Here is a 17,896-nt window from a genome sequence, read left to right as displayed (position 1 = left end):
ATATTTATCTTTATAATTGACCTACCGGGATGCCAAGATGATCATCACTAATCAAATCTCAGAGTTGTCTCAGGTCCTGTTGAATGTATTGACAATTGCGCATGTAAGGCACAGAGGCGACTGTACTTCCTAAGAAGGTTGGCGTCATTCAATGTCTGTGGTGAGATGCTGAAGATGTTCTATAGGTCAGTTGTGGAGAGCGCCCTCTTCTTTGTGGTGGCGTGTTGGGGAGGAAGCATTAAGAAAAGGGACGCCTCACGTCTTAATAAGCTGGTAAGGAAGGCGGGCTCTGTCGTGGGCAAAGTACTGGAGAGTTTAACATCGGTAGCTGAGCGAAGGGCGCTGAGTAGGCTACGGTCAATTATGGATAACTCTGAACATCCTCTACATAGCACCATCCAGAGACAGAGAAGCAGTTTCAGCGACAGGTTACTATCGATGCAATGCTCCTCAGACAGGATGAAGAGGTCAATACTCCCCAATGCCATTAGGCTTTACAATTCTACCGCCAGGACTTAAGAACTTTTTAAAAGCTATTATTAATGCTTTTGAGATAGTGATTTAGATGCATATCATATTTTTTTACTGATTTAAGTATTGTATGTAATTAGTTTTGCTACAACAAGTGTATGGGACATTGGAAAAAAGTTGGAATTTCCCCATGGGGATGAATAAAGTATCTATCTATCTATCTATCTATCATGTACAGGAAGATACAAGTACAGAGATACACTGACTTGCAGAAGCTTCACAGGCAAGTACATTCAGATAACACATTGTACAGAATTTTTACAATTCTGTCATTATCAATATAGAAATACAGATTTTATGTCATTAACAATATACAAATATATACGTTGTGACAATAATCACAAATATACATTTTCTGTCAATAACAATGTAGAAATATATATTTTTTTCAAGAGCAGACATGGAAACGTTGAATTTGGCCCTCTCAGTAAAATCCCTCACCCTTGTCCTTCTGCCGGACCACTCACTCTGCAAGAAGCCTGCATCAAGCCAATGGGTTGAGCAGTCTCCTCCTACCGGTCAGTGATCCCTTAAACTCCGGCCGCAGAAGTCACTTCACAAATGCACCCAACTTCCCCTGGATGGAAATGGAAATAATTTAAAAAGCTGGACATCTACTTTGAGGTTTGTTCCACTTTGACGGGGAGTTCAGCTCGGGAGTAGGGGACAGCCTCAGTGGCGGTAATGCCCTCTCAGCAGGCCTATCTCTGTTATCGGGTGTAACCAGTGACTGACATCGATCCTCACCAATGAGGAGAGAGTAACTCCTCTGTTGACAGTAGGGTGTGCTGGGTGGGTCAGGTAATTGTTACCTCAGCTGGTAAAATTCAACCATCTTAGCGCCAGTGTGATGTAAGGAGCTGCGCACGTGTCGTCAGACACAGGTGTGTGGAACCCACACGTGATACCAGGCATGTGGGGGCGCAGAGTGACATCAGACTCCGGTGTGGGGAACCCACACGTGATATCAGGCACGTGGGGGTGCAGAGTGGCATCGGTTCCTGGTGTGGGGAACCCACGCGTAACGTCAGGCATGTGGGGGCGCAGAGTGACGTCACGTCTTGGTGAGTACTTAATTTCAAAAGCTGTTTACTGGACATTTTTAATGATTTCACGAGGACAACGAAGGAAACATAACAGATGTCATCACTGAATCCAGTGTTGAGTCAGGTAAAGGCCCCTGCTATGTGCCCAGATTTGCCATATTGTTGATGGACTGGGCAGTGTGGCCTTTTTCTCAAGTTGGGTCACAAAACCCCAGATGTTTCTGGGAAGGACTTTCCAGGGTGATCTGGTTTGGGGTGGGTCAGTCAGTGCAGTATCCTGTCGTTTACTAATTTCATAAACAATGGTTTTACTGATGTAAGCCGGATTTGGCTGCAGTGTAAACACAGATTCGTATCTTTGTCTCCTGGCAAAGTAAACACTCTGACAATGTGGACCATAGTTACCCCTTCCTCGAAGTCAGTGCATCATTCAACCAGCTGATCGCTGAAATCAATTATATTTGTTGGTCATTGAAGTTCGTGCAGATATAGTTGGATGGAGTTGATTGGGATTCAGGCGTGTCACATTGAAAGGACGGGTCAATAGACAATAGGTGCAGAAGTAGACCATTCGGCCGTTTGAGCCTGCACCACCATTTTGAGATCATGGCTGATCAACTACTATCAATACCCGGTTCCTGCCTTGTCCCCATATCCCTTGATTCCCCTATCCATAAGATACCCATCTAGCTCCTTCTTGAAAGCATCCAGAGAATTGGCCTCCACTACCTTCCAAGGCAGTACATTCCAGACCCCCACAACTCTCTGGGAGAAGAAGTTTTTCCTTAACTCTGTCCTAAATGACCTACCCCTTATTCTCAAACCATGCTCTCTGGTACTGGACTCTCCCAGCATCTGGAACATATTTCCTGCCTCTATCTTGTCCAATCCCTTAATAGTCTTATATGTTTCAATCAGATCCCCTCTCAATCTCCTCAATTCCAGCGTGTACAAGCCCAGTCTCTCTAACCTCTCTGCATTAGACAGTCCAGATATCCCAGGAATTAATCCCTTCGTGTTGTGTTGTCCATCCGACCTCTGAAGATGCCACAGGGAGCCCCTGCGAATCGCAGCAGACTGCTGACTCCAACTGATGTCGGTAGTTTTACTGTTCATGCAGCGGTCAGGAAGGGGCTGAATCTGGGTTTACATAAATTGAGCGTTAGTTGTAGTGGAAGTGGGCCGGGACTGAGCCGGACGGCTGGAGAGTCCAGCTGTCTGGTCTTGCGGCTCTGGGTTTAGTTTTGTGCCCGAGCCGGGACTGTGGGATCAGTTAGCTGTGGTTCGCCAAGCTGGGAGAGAGGATGTGGGTGATGTGGATCAGTCTAGTGTGTGGATGTGGGTAAATGATGGAAAGGCTGTGGGGCCATTGGCGGGGTGGAGGGAGGTTGGGGGTGTGGGTTATCCGACGCAGCGTGACCCAGAAGGATGGGTCCCAGGATAAATTAAGTCGTAAACAAGGGAGGAGTTGGTCCATTGAATCAGACAGGATACGTGACCTTTCAGGAAGCAACAATTCTTTTTTCACGTTAATTATTGACTAATCTTCCTGAACGTCATGTTTGTGACAGAGCCCCAGTGTCTGGGAACTGCTGAATGGCAGGAAACAGAGGGTGATGGTGAGAGGCTGTTTACTGGACTTGAGGCCAGTGCCTAGTGATGATCCCCATGGTTACACCGATTGTTACTTGTCATCAATCATGTAGGGTTTAGGTAGTAAGTGTGAGCATGGAACATAGAAATCCACAGCACAGTACAGGCCCTTCAGCTCACAATCTTTTGCTGACCTTGTAACCTACTCTGGAAACTGTCTAGAATCACCCAATTGCATAACACTATTTTTCTGAGCTCCATGTACCTATCTAAAAGTCTCTTAAAGTACCCTATTGTGTCCACCTCCAGCACCAACGCCAGCAATGCATTCCACACCCACCACTCTGTGTGGAAATACTCCCCTGACATCCCTCCTCTGCCTACTTCCAACCACCTTAAAACTATGCCCTCTCATGTCAGTCATTTCAGCCCTGGGAAAAAGCCTCTGGCTATCCACATGATCAATGCCTGTCATCATTTTATACACCTCTATCGCTCACCCCTCCTTCTCCATCACTCCAAGTGTAAAAAGCCAAGCAAATTTGCAGCAAGTTCAAATAATTACATTTTTTTGAAAGATATTAAGTATAAGTTCGCCCCTTTGTCTCCATCTCCCCACTCAGGTGACCAAAAGCAAATTCACAAGATGCAAGACCTTGAAATGAGCAAACACTGAGGAAACGTGAGTGACTTTAAAGAGCTGGGATACTGATAGCACATTACCAGGCCTGGAGTGATCGTAACTGGGTCTGACAAAGACATAACTGGTACTTCTGGGCACATTCAGTCTCACTCCAGCTATTCCTTACCTTCCCTTGTACAGGTATGTAATGTCTAATGGACCAGTGTTTGAGTAAATGAGACTCACCAAACTTTCTGCTGACTGAATCAATGGAAACCCTGAGTCAGAAGGATTTCTCTCCAGTTGGTGCTCTCAATCGTCGGGCTGGTTCACTTGTTGCTGTTCCCTCATCTTCAATCGTGGTTTGCTTCCAGTTGTGGGTTTTTCTTCCAATAAATCTTTCACCGCAGGTCCAACTTTAACATGAAAGATAATGAGGCACGTTAACAATACAAAGGAGAACAAAACATTACTGCTCAATTGTGGTGAACTAGATATACCTGTCTGACTGCTCCTGTGGCTCCTCCCAAGACCCTGCTGACTGCCCCTGTGGCTCCTCCCACAGACCCCTGTATAAAGGCGACTGTGGCCTGCTGCTCTCCCTCATTTTCCCCAGGATGTAGTGTTGTTCTTCAGTCAATAAAAGCCGATATCTCACTTCCTAAGTCTCGGCGTGAGTTATTGATGGTGCATCAATTTTATTGACTGAAAGTTACAACATGGAAACCGCTTTACGCCCAGAACGCCTAGACTTGGACCCCCAAGACCCTGGAGCAGCTCTTGCCTTTGAACACTGGCTGGTGTGCTTCCAATCGTACTTAGAGGAGGTTCGTGCCACCGACTCGGCTGTTCGGCACAAACTTCTCTTCTCGAGGGTCGCCCCAAAAGTTTATTCGTTCATCAGGGACATATCCACCTACGAGGAGGCATTGGTGGTGCAGGGCACAGAATATCGGAACTTTGCGTTCCTGGTCATGCCTCGGCTGTGCGCACCTGTGCTATTGGGGCTGGACTTCCAGAGCCATCTCGAAAGTGTGACTATGGCATATGACGGGCCCCACCCACCACTCACTGTCAGGAATCCTCAGTTTGGTGGGACTTCGCCATATACTCCGTTACCACACGCACATACACCCCGAACCCCACATCCCGCCCAGCACCATGCCGATAGCTGTGCTGCTGACACTATTTGCAACCTCTCCACCCTCAAGATCCCTCCCCCATCGCTGTTCACCAACCTGACCCCCGACTGTAAACCTGTGGCAACTAAAAGTAGGAGGTACAGTGCGGGGGACAGGGCCTTTATTCATTCAGAGGTCCAGCGACTGCTCAGGGAGGGGATCATTGAGCCCAGCACAAGCCCATGGCGGTCCCAGGTGGTCGTTGTTCGGACTGGGCAGAAAAATAGGATGGTTGTGGACTACAGCCAGACCATCAATCGATTCACGCAGCTTGACGCGTACCCTCTACCCCGCATCGCGGATATGGTCAACCAGATAGCTCAGTACAAGGTGTACTCGACAATTGATCTGAAATCCGCTTATCACCAGCTCCCCATCCGCCCAGAGGACCACCCCTACACCGCCTTCGAGGCTCTATCACTTTCTGCGCGTCCCATTTGGTGTCACAAATGGGGTCTCAGTCTTCCAGAGGGAGATGGACCGGATGGTGGACCAGTACAAACTGACGGCCACATTTCCCTATCTAGATAACATCACCATCTGTGGTCACGACTGGTCGGACCATGACGCCAACCTCCAACGTTTTTTCCAGGTGGCCAATGCTTTGAACCTCACTTATAACAAGGACAAGTGTGTGTTCAGAACCACACGACTCGCTATCCTTGGGTATGTCGTGGAGAACGGGGTCATTGGCCCTGACCCCGACCGTATGCGCCCCCTGTTAGAACTCCCTCTTTCCACTACTCTCAAGGCCCTCCAGCGGTGCCTGGGTTTTTTTTCCTATTACGCCCAATGGGTTCCCCATTACGCAGACAAGGCCCGCCCCCTGGTCAAGTCTACCACCTTTCCCCTCTCTGCCGAGGCCCGCGCGGCCTTCAGCTGCATTAAAGGGGACATTGCCAAAGCAACGATGCATGCGGTAGACGAGACCATTCCCTTCCAAGTAGAGAGTGACGCCTCTGACGTCGCGCTGGCTGCTACCCTCAATCAGGAAGGCAGGCCAGTGGCGTTTTTTTCTCGTACCCTTCAAGGCTCTGAACTTCGGCACTCCACGGTGGAGAAAGAAGCCCAAACCATAGTGGAAGCTATTTGGCACTGGAGGCACTATCTCGCCGGCAGAAGGTTCACCTTGCTGACCGACCAGCGCTCGGTTGCGTTCATGTTCAGCAGCCAACAGCGGGGCAAAATCAAAAATGATAAAATTTTGCGATGGAGAATAGAACTCTCCACCTATACTTATGATATCCTGTACCGGCCTGGCAGGCTCAATGAACCGTCTGATGCCCTATCCCGGGGACCGTGGGCTAGTGCCCAGCTCGACCAGCTGTATGCCCTTCATGCCCAACTTTGCCACCCGGGGGTCACCCGGTTTTATCATTTCATTAAAGCCCGGAACCTGCCGTACTCCCTGGAGGACATCAGGACGATGACCAGGGACTGCCAGATCTGCGCTGAGTGCAAACCGCACTTCTACCGTCCTGACACTGCGCAGCTTGTCAAGGCCACCCGCCCTTTTGAGCGACTGAGTATTGACTTTAAGGGCCCCCTTCCCTCCACCGACCGCAATGTCTACTTTCTCAGTATTATTGACGAGTACTCGCGATTCCCCTTTGCCGTTCCCTGCCCCGACACTACTACCACGTCGGTCATAAAAGTCCTGCGCCAGCTCTTCACACTGTTCGGATATCCCTGCTATGTCCACAGTGATAGAGGGTCCTCCTTTATGAGTGACGAGTTGCGCCGGTTCCTGCTTGCTAGGGGCATAGCTACTAGTCGCACCACGAGTTATAATCCCCGGGGGAATGGCCAGGTGGAGAGGGAGAATGCCACAGTGTGGAAGGCCATACTTTTAGCCCTTAAGTCACAAGGGTTGCCGGTCTCCCGATGGCAGGAGGTCCTCCCTGAGGCACTCCACTCTATCCGCTCCCTGTTGTGTACGTCCACTAATGCCACCCCTCACGAACGCTTATTCTCTTTTCCCAGGAAGTCTGTTACTGGGACCACCCTGCCAGTTTGGCTGACGTCCCCGGGGCCAGTGCTGCTGCGTAAACATGCGAGGAGTAATAAGTACACCCCGCTGGTCGAGAGGGTTCACCTCCTGCATGCTAAACCACAGTATGCCTACGTGGTCTTGCCTGATGGGCGGGAGGACACGGTCTCTGTCCGCGACCTGGCGCCCGCCGGAGCAGCAGACCACTACCCCGAGCACTCCACGGTAACTATGCACCCTGTACCCGAGGTGACACGCGAGGGATCCCTGACACCTCCTGTTGGGACAGAATTAACCCACTCTCCGCCTCCGGAGCACACACCACCTCCGGCACCTGTGCCGTCATCACCTCCGGCTCCTGTGCAATTGCAGCCGGAGCTACGTAGATCGCAGCGAACGATTCGACCACCTGATCGACTTAACCTGTAAATATGTTTGGGAATTTTTTTAAACAAAGGGGGGGTGAATGTGGTGAACTAGATATACCTGTCTGACTGCTCCTGTGGCTCCTCCCAAGACCCTGCTGACTGCCCCTGTGGCTCCTCCCACAGACCCCTGTATAAAGGCGACTGTGGCCTGCTGCTCTCCCTCATTTTCCCCAGGATGTAGTGTTGTTCTTTAGTCAATAAAAGCCGATATCTCACTTCCTAAGTCTCGGCGTGAGTTATTGATGGTGCATCATCAATGTTCCTAAAAATAAAATTCACTGAAATTTAAATGCTGAAGAGAAATATAATGATCTGAGTGAACAAATCTGTAATTGCCCCTCACACATCACAAAACCTGATATGGGATAAGAAGAAGTCATTATTCAGTCATGGTAAGACATAAGATGCAGGAACAGAATTAAGTGATTTAATCCATTGAGTCTGCTCCACGATTCAACCATGGCTGATTTTATTCCAACACCATATTCCTGCCTTCCTCCTGTAACCCTGAAGCTACTTGGAACAATCACAAATATTTTAATCTCTGCCATAAATATACCCAAATGGCAGCTTCATCCACCCTCTGTGGCAACAAATTCCACAGATCAGCCACCCTTTTCTTAAGATATTCTCCTCATCTCAATTTTAAGGGGAAGCTTCTTTATTCTGAGTCTGTGCTCTCAGATCCCAGACTCTCCACCTAATGGAAACATCCTCTCTATGCCCACTGTATCCAGGCTTTTCAGCAGTTGTTCAGTTTCCTTAAACAACCCCCACCCCCACCGTCCCTCTGAACTCCATTGAGCACAGTTCCAGGACCATTGACTAACAGACAGGTGACAGTGAGGGGAAGTTTCCAAACACACTTTGAACACTGAACCCCTGGGTCCAATTCTACTGCTGCAAACATTGAATGACCTCCTCTCCATGTGAGGGATGGTATAGGAACTCATTCTGTCCTCAGATTAGCACTCATTGCCTCCAAAGGAACTCCAGAAACAAACAACTGAGACCAGACCGGAAACACTCGCTCAACACCTCATGAGCCCGAGCAGCTTGATCCCCAGATCCATTTCACCAGGGTCAAAATCTGTGATACGGTCGCACAGCTGAACGTGCCTCTTACCGACCCCAGAAACCTCACACATCGTCCCCACATCAGGGATTTCCCCACAACCAATGTCCAGCAACCCGAGACTTCTGATTCATTGTGGAAGGAGGAATATTCAGCCCCATCAACAGAAATACTGACCTGATCAAATCCCAAATACTGACAGTTCCATATTCCCAGAGTCTGCATCCCAGGACTGCAGTCCAAGCACTAAATTCCCAGGACTCCCTTGCTGCCGGTAACACGCTGCAGTGTGTCGGCCGTTCAGAGTTCAAACACTAACACTCCTACATCAACCTAAGGTAGAATGGGAACTGACTGGGCCAGATATTGAGCTGGAAAAGCTGGGCATGGGCCACCAGATGATAGATAGATAGATAGATACTTTATTCATCCCCATGGGGAAATTCAACTTTTTTCCAATGTCCCATACACTTGTTGTAGCAAAACTAATTACATACAATACTTAACTCAGTAAAAAATATGATATGCATCTAAACCAGCCGGCATGGATTCGTTTCACATTGTCTCCAGCAGCTAAACTGAACTCATTTTATCATTATCATATCGTTACATGGGACAATTGGCCGTAGCATTTCCTGTAGGCTAACAGGAATAACAGGCTTTTCATTTCAAATTGAAATTAAATGCTGGAAACTCGGTACATCAGATTGGATCTGTGGAAAGAGAAACTGTGGATGACTCAATATCAGAACTGATGCTGCTCGATCTGCTGAACGCTTCCAGCATTTTCTCTTTGTACTTTAAATGGTGCACAACTATTGACTGATTACACGATGTTTGTGATGACCTGTACAAAGTCGCACGAATGTAAGTCCTACATTCACTAGTTTTCTCTTCATCCCAACACAGGGTTAATACAGTCGATACAGTCAATGCTCACAACATCCTCCCCACCCCACTATCAGTCTGTTCCATCTGCTCCTGAGGCCACTAACTCTCAATGAGGGGAAGTGACCAGAGCGCGATAAAAATATGCACCACTCCCTGCAGATCCTGTGGGCTGTTCCTCTCCAAGAATGATCAAAACAGGAAATAACAGACTCAACTTTAAACGCTGAGAGTCTCCGTCTGTTTAAGATTAACACAGCGGCCATTTGGTAACATTGAAACTAAAATTGTACTGACTGTCTTTATCCTTCCTCGTTCTGCATTAAATAACTCCTCTGGTAGTTCAAGTAACAAACACTGATTTCAGAAATAATTCAGTGAGGCAAAAGACAACGGTAGAAGAGATATTGTTGACATTTATTGCAGGAGATGTGCAAATACAAACCAGGTGGGAGAAGGGATCAAGGACGATCACTGATGGTCCTCCAGCAATACACAGATACTGAATTAACAGTACATACTATGTACTAAAATCACAAAGATAGAACAACAGAAACTTTGGCATTAACCCTTCTCTCCGAAATATATTTTATCAAACACCATGGCAAGTATCCCCAGGTTGGGTGTGAAGGTCTCACAACCCGGACCGACCCCGGCAGGTTCTGTCCAGGAAACGGGGTGAGACCGCGAGTTCAGGAAAGTTAATGGGACTCACTGTACAATATCGCTCGGGATACGTACTCACCGCATGGATCTTGTCGGTCTCGCTCCGGAGAGAATGATCCGAGGACCCCCTCGCGATCCGGATTCCGCAGACGAACCGCCGCTCCGGACCGGCTTCAACAACGACGTGGGAAAAAAGTCGCAACCCATCCCAGGCTGTGAGCACGCGCAGTTTGCGTGGTGCGTCATCAGACCGGGGCGGGGCCTCGGATACAAACCCACAGATGTTGCCGATCTGCGGTAAAAGAGAATCACGTGACGGTGAGGGTCGCACACGTGACCCGGTTATTGCTCCTCGCCCCTCACACTCTGCCCAAACCATTTCCCACATTATTTCACAACTCTCCCATCTCAGACACATGTTTCTGCCCGATCCTCATTTCCTCGATCATGGAATTAATTTCCATCTTCTGCAGCCCCGTGTTGCCCCAACCACTCACCTCCCGCCCCGTCACTATTTCCAACTTCCCACCTCCCCCCTCAGCTGGATACACCTCTCAATCCCCAGCTCTTGCCCCATCTCCCCCCCCCCACCACCTCTTTTCTCTGACTATTTCCCGTTCAGAGGGAGGGTCTCGGCCAGAAATGTTGACGGTCCATTTCCCTCCACAGACCCACTGAGTTCCTCCGGCAGTTTGTTCTTTGGTCTGTATAACCCGTGTTAGTATGGGGAGCTCGATTTTACACCATATTCCAGGTACAATCTCAATAAAGCCAAATAATTGTCATTTTGCCCGGATCACTGGCCCCGCTTGCAGGGCAACAGTCTGCCGGTATTTCCCCCAATGTGGTGAATCCCTCTGCTCGTACCACCGTGGGCTCAGACATTTCCACAGATGAGCCCCTCCTGTCCCCACCGGGACAAACATCCTGTCCGCCCCCTTCACACCATCTTCATGCTTACAATAAAATACCCCTCCGGGGAACCTGCATCAAACCGACGGGCTGAACGGTCTGCTCCTACCTCTCAGCGATACTTCAGACTCCGGCCGCAAGAGACGCTTCAGAAACGTTCCAGCTTCCCTCGGAGGGCACGTTTACTTTGGGATTCGTTCCGCTCTGAGGGAGCGGGAGAAGAACTCAGCGGGGATAACGCCCTCTCCGCTGGTCTGCCTCCTCTATTGGCTGTAACCAGTGATTGACATTCCTGCGTACCAATGGCAATAGCGCAGCTCCGGCTGCGTCGGCTGACAGCGGTGGGGGGGGGGAGGAAGGGCTGGTCACGTGATTAGTTGCTCAGCCGTTAAACCGATAAAGCTCGAGCTCACCATTGGGTGGATGACGTAAGACACCGCGCACGTGTGGGCGGATCCCGGTGTGGGGAGCCCGTGTGTGACGTCAGCCGCGTGAGTGCGCCTTTGTGCGTCACCTGTGGGGGGGGGAGTGCTCGTATTTAAAAACACATAAATGGACTGTTGCTATGTATGTGCCTTTGGGAGACCAACAAACATAGGTTACTGTCCAGCGCGCATGCTCTTCAATGATGACTAGTTCTTTTATATCATTCCACAAGATAGATTGTATTCTGTCTCCGGATTTACAGATAATACTGCATTGGTCTCTGCAGTCTGGATCCTCTATCCAGTATCGAAGATTCCGAAAATCTTGGAAAGGCTGTTTCTCTGGAATTTCCCAATCATCACTAATATCCATGTACTTATCAAAGTCTGTGAAGCGATTAACACCAAATGTATGCTGTTTGTCTAATTTATCTCAATCTGCATTTTTTACAGCATCCACACTAAAAGCTGGCGAACTGTATTCCAAGAAAAGGTACCCTTTAGTCTTCCCATCTGTTTCTGGGTAAAATTCATTTGTAATTTCCCCAGACTTGGAAAATATCTTCTGGATAACATTTTGAAGTTTATCTAGCCGATCTGGTCCAACTTGTGGGACATTATCCACAACAATAACAGAATCTTTTCCATCAGCTTCTCGAGGTTGATCATTTAAAATATCACCCAGCAATTCCTCGTCGGAGAGATCATCCACGAAGCCTTCGGGATCACTGAAATCTTCGTCTGGCTCCTCCATCTCCTCCAACGTTTAGAGCTCCGTGGAGGTGTTGACACTGACGATCTGGACAGTAAAGTTGATGATTGGGAGGAAGAGGTTGATGATTTTTTTTTGTGTGACAGAAGAAAATATCGCTGTTGGAGATCAGGAGTAGACTTATACAGTGTCACCATATTTTTCAGCGAAGCTGATTTCTCCTGTGTCACCAGGAAGTTCAATGTGCTCCACTCTGCAATGATCATTACAGTGACGCTGCCTTCACTTTTACTAATTGTGAATAAATTTCACTAAATAGCAGCAGCTCTGCAGTTTACTTTGTGTAACTATCACTGGTCACTGTGGAAGCTGTCATTGGTTTAAGTATGTGATTGAGACACTCTTTCCTGTAGCCATGGGCTATTTTTACATCCATGGTAAATTAACATTGCATTTTGTATGGAGGAACGTTGAGACTACAAAGAGAATGATTACGTATTTTAGTGTCCACTTAAGGCATTACAGTGGACTGTACCCTCCACCATTCAGGTTATATCTGACATCAAATGGGATAAAATAAAGCTTAGTAACACACAAAAAAAAAACACATAAGTGGACGTTTCTTATGATTTCAGTGGGACAAAAACATTAATCACGGGTTTCATCACTGAATCTAGTGTTGTGAGATGTAAAGTCCCTGTTATGTGTCCGGGTATGCCGTGTTGTTGGTGGAGTGGGCAGCGTAGTGTTTGTCTCGATTCGGGTCACAACACCAGAATTGCCAGCGGTGTCCACACACAGTGTATTAGTCAACAGAAAACCTCTCGTCCCTGCAGTCTTTGTCTCCTGGTAAACTCAACACCCTGACAATGTGGACCATAGACACCCCTTCCTCTTTAAAGCCAGGGAATCATTCAGACAGTTAATCGCTGAGAGGAATTATATTTATTGGTCATTAAAGTTCGCCCAGACTCTTTTGGACGGATTTGATGTGGAGTTCGGGGTGTGACAGTGAAAGGGCCGGACGGCCGAACTCTCTCCGTTGTCCAAACATCCTTCCAGGTGAGGTGACACTTCACCTGTGAATCTGCCGGGGTCGCCTGTTGTGTCCGCTGCTCCCGAGGCGGCCGCTTCAACACTGGTGACACCAGCTCCTCTGCAGTTGTGCGGGGTAGGGTTGTTTTCTTTTTGGGGGGCGGGGGCGGATCGATGTTCTTGTTCCCTTTTGTGCGGGAGGGGTTTGTTTTGGGGGTTGATGATCCTGATGCCATTCTTTTTGATGCGGGGGGGGGTGGGGAGGGAGTTTGATTTTTCTCTCTGAACGACTTTCATGCTCTTTCTTTGTTTTGTGGTTCTCTGGAGAAGAAAATAAAACGCAAGAGTTGTTTATGGATACCTGCTTTGATAATAAACTGACCTTTGAACTGTCCGCTGCCAGCGGGACTTCCCGGTGTCCAAACATTTTCATTCCGATTCCCATTCCCGACCCGATGTGTCAACCCATCGCCTCCTTGTGGCAAGATGAGGCCATCCTCGGGGTTCAGGATCAACTCCTTATATTCCATCGGGGTAGCCTCCCAACAACCTGATGGCTCTGTATGGACCTCCGGCACAAGTGGCGCTGTATGGACCTCCGGCACAAGTGGCGCTGTATGGACCTCCGGCACAAGTGGCGCTGTATGGACCTCCGGCACAAGTAGCGCTGTATGGACCTCCAGCCACCTGCGGCGATGTGCAGACCTCCGGCCGCGGGTGGCGCTGCCACAAACCTTCTGCTGAACGCATGCGCGGTGCCGTGTGCGTGTATCTGTTGCTGGTGTTCGGGCGGGGGTGAGTGGGGGGCTGAACCCGGGGTAGGTTTGTGTAAATCAGGGGCCGGTTGTATTGGGAAAGGGCCAGGCCCGCGTTTTGCCAGACGGCTGGAGCAGGGGTGCAGTGCAAACTTTTTTACGTGCCGGAGCTGTACGAGTGGTGATTGATAAGTTCGTGGCCTAGGTTAGAAGGCCTAAAGTTATACATCTCTTGGTACATGTACGTGCAGTTCAACTCTTTGATTATGCAGAAAGTTTGTAGTTAATAACTTTTGCAGTATTTCTGTTTCAGATAATTGAAAATTGCTAGGTTTTGTAAAATTGACTCCTTCCACTTTAGGCCACGAACTTATCAATCGCTCCTCCTATGTCCCACCTAATTGTGTACCTGCTCATTTCATGTACTGGGCAACTTCCTCGCCCTATTCATGTGATGAGCAGGTACACAAATTGGGTGTGACATATTTCTATATAAATAGAGCTTCTTATAATGTTAAGCACTAAAGCAAGATGAAAGAAATATATGAATTCCAGAGCTCCACAAAAGTATAGTGATAGTTCAGACATTAAGAAAATTATAGCCTATCACTACATTTCAGTTTTTAACTGGTGCAATAAAACATATAATAATTTAATAATATAAAGTATTGCATGGTTGCATTCAATAATTATCATAAAATATAATCAGTCAAGTGAAGTAATGTTTGCTTAGAAGCCATTGGGTTGTTAGTGAGAAAAATTTAGTTTTGTATTAGCAAGTAATCCATGGACCACCACAGTCACAGTTCCAGGATTTCACCAAAAATGATCAAATATCCTAATGTTATTAGTGGTACTTTCCCCACCAGCTACCAACCCCTCACCCTAATCCCCACTTCTGTTAAATTACCTCTATTTAATATGCAGCCGCTGTTAAATTTCCTGCTTGTTTATTTTGATTTTTTTACAGAGGTGCTGGAGTGGCGCTCCGGTGAGCTCCGGCAGCACTGCACCCCTGTTTAGATCCAAGTAACATGGCCCCGGGGATCAAGCTGCCCGGGCTTACGAGGTGTTGAGCGAGTATTTCTGGTTTGAGATAAAATGTTTGTTTCTGGAGTTCCTTTGGAAGCAATGACTGCTAATCTGAGGAGAGAATGAGTTTATATTCCATCCCTCTCAAGGAGAGGCTGTGAGTAAATGGGCTGTTCTGTGTTTGAACCAGTAGAAATAGACCTGGGGGGTTCAGTGTTCGAACTGTGTTTGGAAATTCGTCATCGCTGTCACCTGTCTGTCAGACAGTGGAAATCAAACAGAAACTCAAGTTGCTGGAGATCTGCACTAAAAATGAAAAATTCTGAATCCATTCTGACAAAAGATTGTGAATCTGAATCGTTAAATTTGTTTCTCTCCGCTCAGCAGTTCCTTACCTGTTGAGCGATTCTGGTGATTCCGGTTTCTTTTTATTCCATTCACTCTGGAGTGGTTTAAATTTCCTGATTGTCTGTTGTACTGGGGAATGTGTTCAGTGCAGTTGTTGCTAATGAGATTCACGTGAATAATCTCAGGAATGATCGGCTTTATGTATGAGGAGCATTTGATGGTTCTGGGGCTGTGCTCAATGGAGTTCAGAGGGACGGTGGGGGTGGTGGAGGGATTAGTAACAAGGTTCACGTGAATAATCTCAGGAATGATCGGCTTTATGTATGAGGAGCATTTGATGGTTATGGACCTGTGCTCAATGGAGTTCAGAGGGACGGTGGGGGTGGTGGAGGGATTAGTAACAAGGTTCACGTGAATAATCTCAGGAATGATCGGCTTTATGTATGAGGAGCATTTGATGGTTCTGGGGCTGTGCTCAATGGAGTTCAGAGGGACGGTGGGGGTGGTGGAGGGATTAGTAACAAGGTTCACGTGAATAATCTCAGGAATGATCGGCTTTATGTATGAGGAGCATTTGATGGTTATGGGGCTGTGCTCAATGGAGTTCAGAGGGACGGTGGGGGTGGTGGAGGGATTAGTAACAAGGTTCACGTGAATAATCTCAGGAATGATCGGCTTTATGTTTGAGGAGCATTTGATGGTTCTGGGGTTGTGCTCAATGGAGTTCAGAGGGACGGTGGGGGTGGTGGAGGGATTAGTAACAAGGTTCACATGAATAATCTCAGGAATGATCGGCTTTATGTATGAGGAGCATTTGATGGTTCTGGGGCTGTGCTCAATGGAGTTCAGAGGGACGGTGGGGGTGGTGGAGGGATTAGTAACAAGGTTCACGTGAATAATCTCAGGAATGATCGGCTTTATGTATGAGGAGCATTTGATGGTTATGGGGTTGTGCTCAATGGAGTTCAGAGGGACGGTGGGGGTGGTGGAGGGATTAGTAACAAGGTTCACATGAATAATCTCAGGAATGATCGGCTTTATGTATGAGGAGCATTTGATGGTTATGGGGTTGTGCTCAATGGAGTTCAGAGGGACAGTGGGGGTGGTGGAGGGATTAGTAACAAGGTTCACGTGAATAATCTCAGGAATGATCGGCTTTATGTATGAGGAGCATTTGATGGTTATGGGGCTGTGCTCAATGGAGTTCAGAGGGACGGTGGGGGTGGTGGAGGGATTAGTAACAAGGTTCACGTGAATAATCTCAGGAATGATCGGCTTTATGTATGAGGAGCATTTGATGGTTATGGGGTTGTGCTCAATGGAGTTCAGAGGGACGGTGGGGGTGGTGGAGGGATTAGTAACAAGGTTCACATGAATAATCTCAGGAATGATCGGCTTTATGTATGAGGAGCATTTGATGGTTATGGGGTTGTGCTCAATGGAGTTCAGAGGGACAGTGGGGGTGGTGGAGGGATTAGTAACAAGGTTCACATGAATAATCTCAGGGATGATCGGCTTTATGTATGAGGAGCATTTGATGGTTATGGGGTTGTGCTCAATGGAGTTCAGAGGGACGGTGGGGGTGGTGGAGGGATTAGTAACAAGGTTCACGTGAATAATCTCAGGAATGATCGGCTTTATGTATGAGGAGCATTTGATGGTTATGGGGTTGTGCTCAATGGAGTTCAGAGGGACGGTGGGGGTGGTGGAGGGATTAGTAACAAGGTTCGCGTGAATAATCTCAGGAATGATCGGCTTTATGTATGAGGAGCATTTGATGGTTATGGGGTTGTGCTCAATGGAGTTCAGAGGGACGGTGGGGGTGGTGGAGGGATTAGTAACAAGGTTCACGTGAATAATCTCAGGAATGATCGGCTTTATGTATGAGGAGCATTTGATGGTTATGGGGCTGTGCTCAATGGAGTTCAGAGGGACGGTGGGGGTGGTGGAGGGATTAGTAACAAGGTTCACGTGAATAATCTCAGGAATGATCGGCTTTATGTATGAGGAGCATTTGATGGTTATGGGGCTGTGCTCAATGGAGTTCAGAGGGACGGTGGGGGTGGTGGAGGGATTAGTAACAAGGTTCACATGAATAATCTCAGGAATGATCGGCTTTATGTATGAGGAGCATTTGATGGTTATGGGGTTGTGCTCAATGGAGTTCAGAGGGACGGTGGGGGTGGTGGAGGGATTAGTAACAAGGTTCACGTGAATAATCTCAGGAATGATCGGCTTTATGTATGAGGAGCATTTGATGGTTATGGGGTTGTGCTCAATGGAGTTCAGAGGGACGGTGGGGGTGGTGGAGGGATTAGTAACAAGGTTCGCGTGAATAATCTCAGGAATGATCGGCTTTATGTATGAGGAGCATTTGATGGTTATGGGGTTGTGCTCAATGGAGTTCAGAGGGACGGTGGGGGTGGTGGAGGGATTAGTAACAAGGTTCACGTGAATAATCTCAGGAATGATCGGCTTTATGTATGAGGAGCATTTGATGGTTCTGGGGCTGTGCTCAATGGAGTTCAGAGGGACGGTGGGGGTGGTGGAGGGATTAGTAACAAGGTTCGCGTGAATAATCTCAGGAATGATCGGCTTTATGTGTGAGGAGCATTTGATGGTTATGGGGTTGTGCTCAATGGAGTTCAGAGGGACGG

General features: G+C 47.9%; 2 protein-coding genes across 2 annotated transcripts in view; both read right to left on the bottom strand.

Annotated features, from left to right (window-relative positions):
• LOC140723505 (NACHT, LRR and PYD domains-containing protein 3-like) overlaps positions 1–4,438 on the bottom strand; it is a 40,757-nt gene extending 36,319 nt beyond the window's left edge. Inside the window, exons 1-2 of the mRNA XM_073038066.1 lie at positions 4,293–4,438; positions 4,039–4,208 (exon numbers count right to left, since the gene is read on the bottom strand). The gene's annotated coding sequence lies outside the window, so the exon portion shown is untranslated. The remainder of the gene's footprint in view (positions 1–4,038; positions 4,209–4,292) is intronic.
• LOC140723506 (uncharacterized) overlaps positions 1–10,121 on the bottom strand; it is a 321,455-nt gene extending 311,334 nt beyond the window's left edge. The window contains exon 1 of the mRNA XM_073038071.1: positions 10,100–10,121. The gene's annotated coding sequence lies outside the window, so the exon portion shown is untranslated. The remainder of the gene's footprint in view (positions 1–10,099) is intronic.
• Positions 10,122–17,896: the final 7,775 nt, after the last annotated feature.

This window comes from Hemitrygon akajei, unplaced genomic scaffold, assembly GCF_048418815.1.
Source record: "Hemitrygon akajei unplaced genomic scaffold, sHemAka1.3 Scf000116, whole genome shotgun sequence".
In the NCBI taxonomy this organism is placed as follows: Eukaryota; Metazoa; Chordata; class Chondrichthyes; order Myliobatiformes; family Dasyatidae; genus Hemitrygon; species Hemitrygon akajei.
This window is presented reverse-complemented; position numbering and strand designations above follow the sequence as displayed.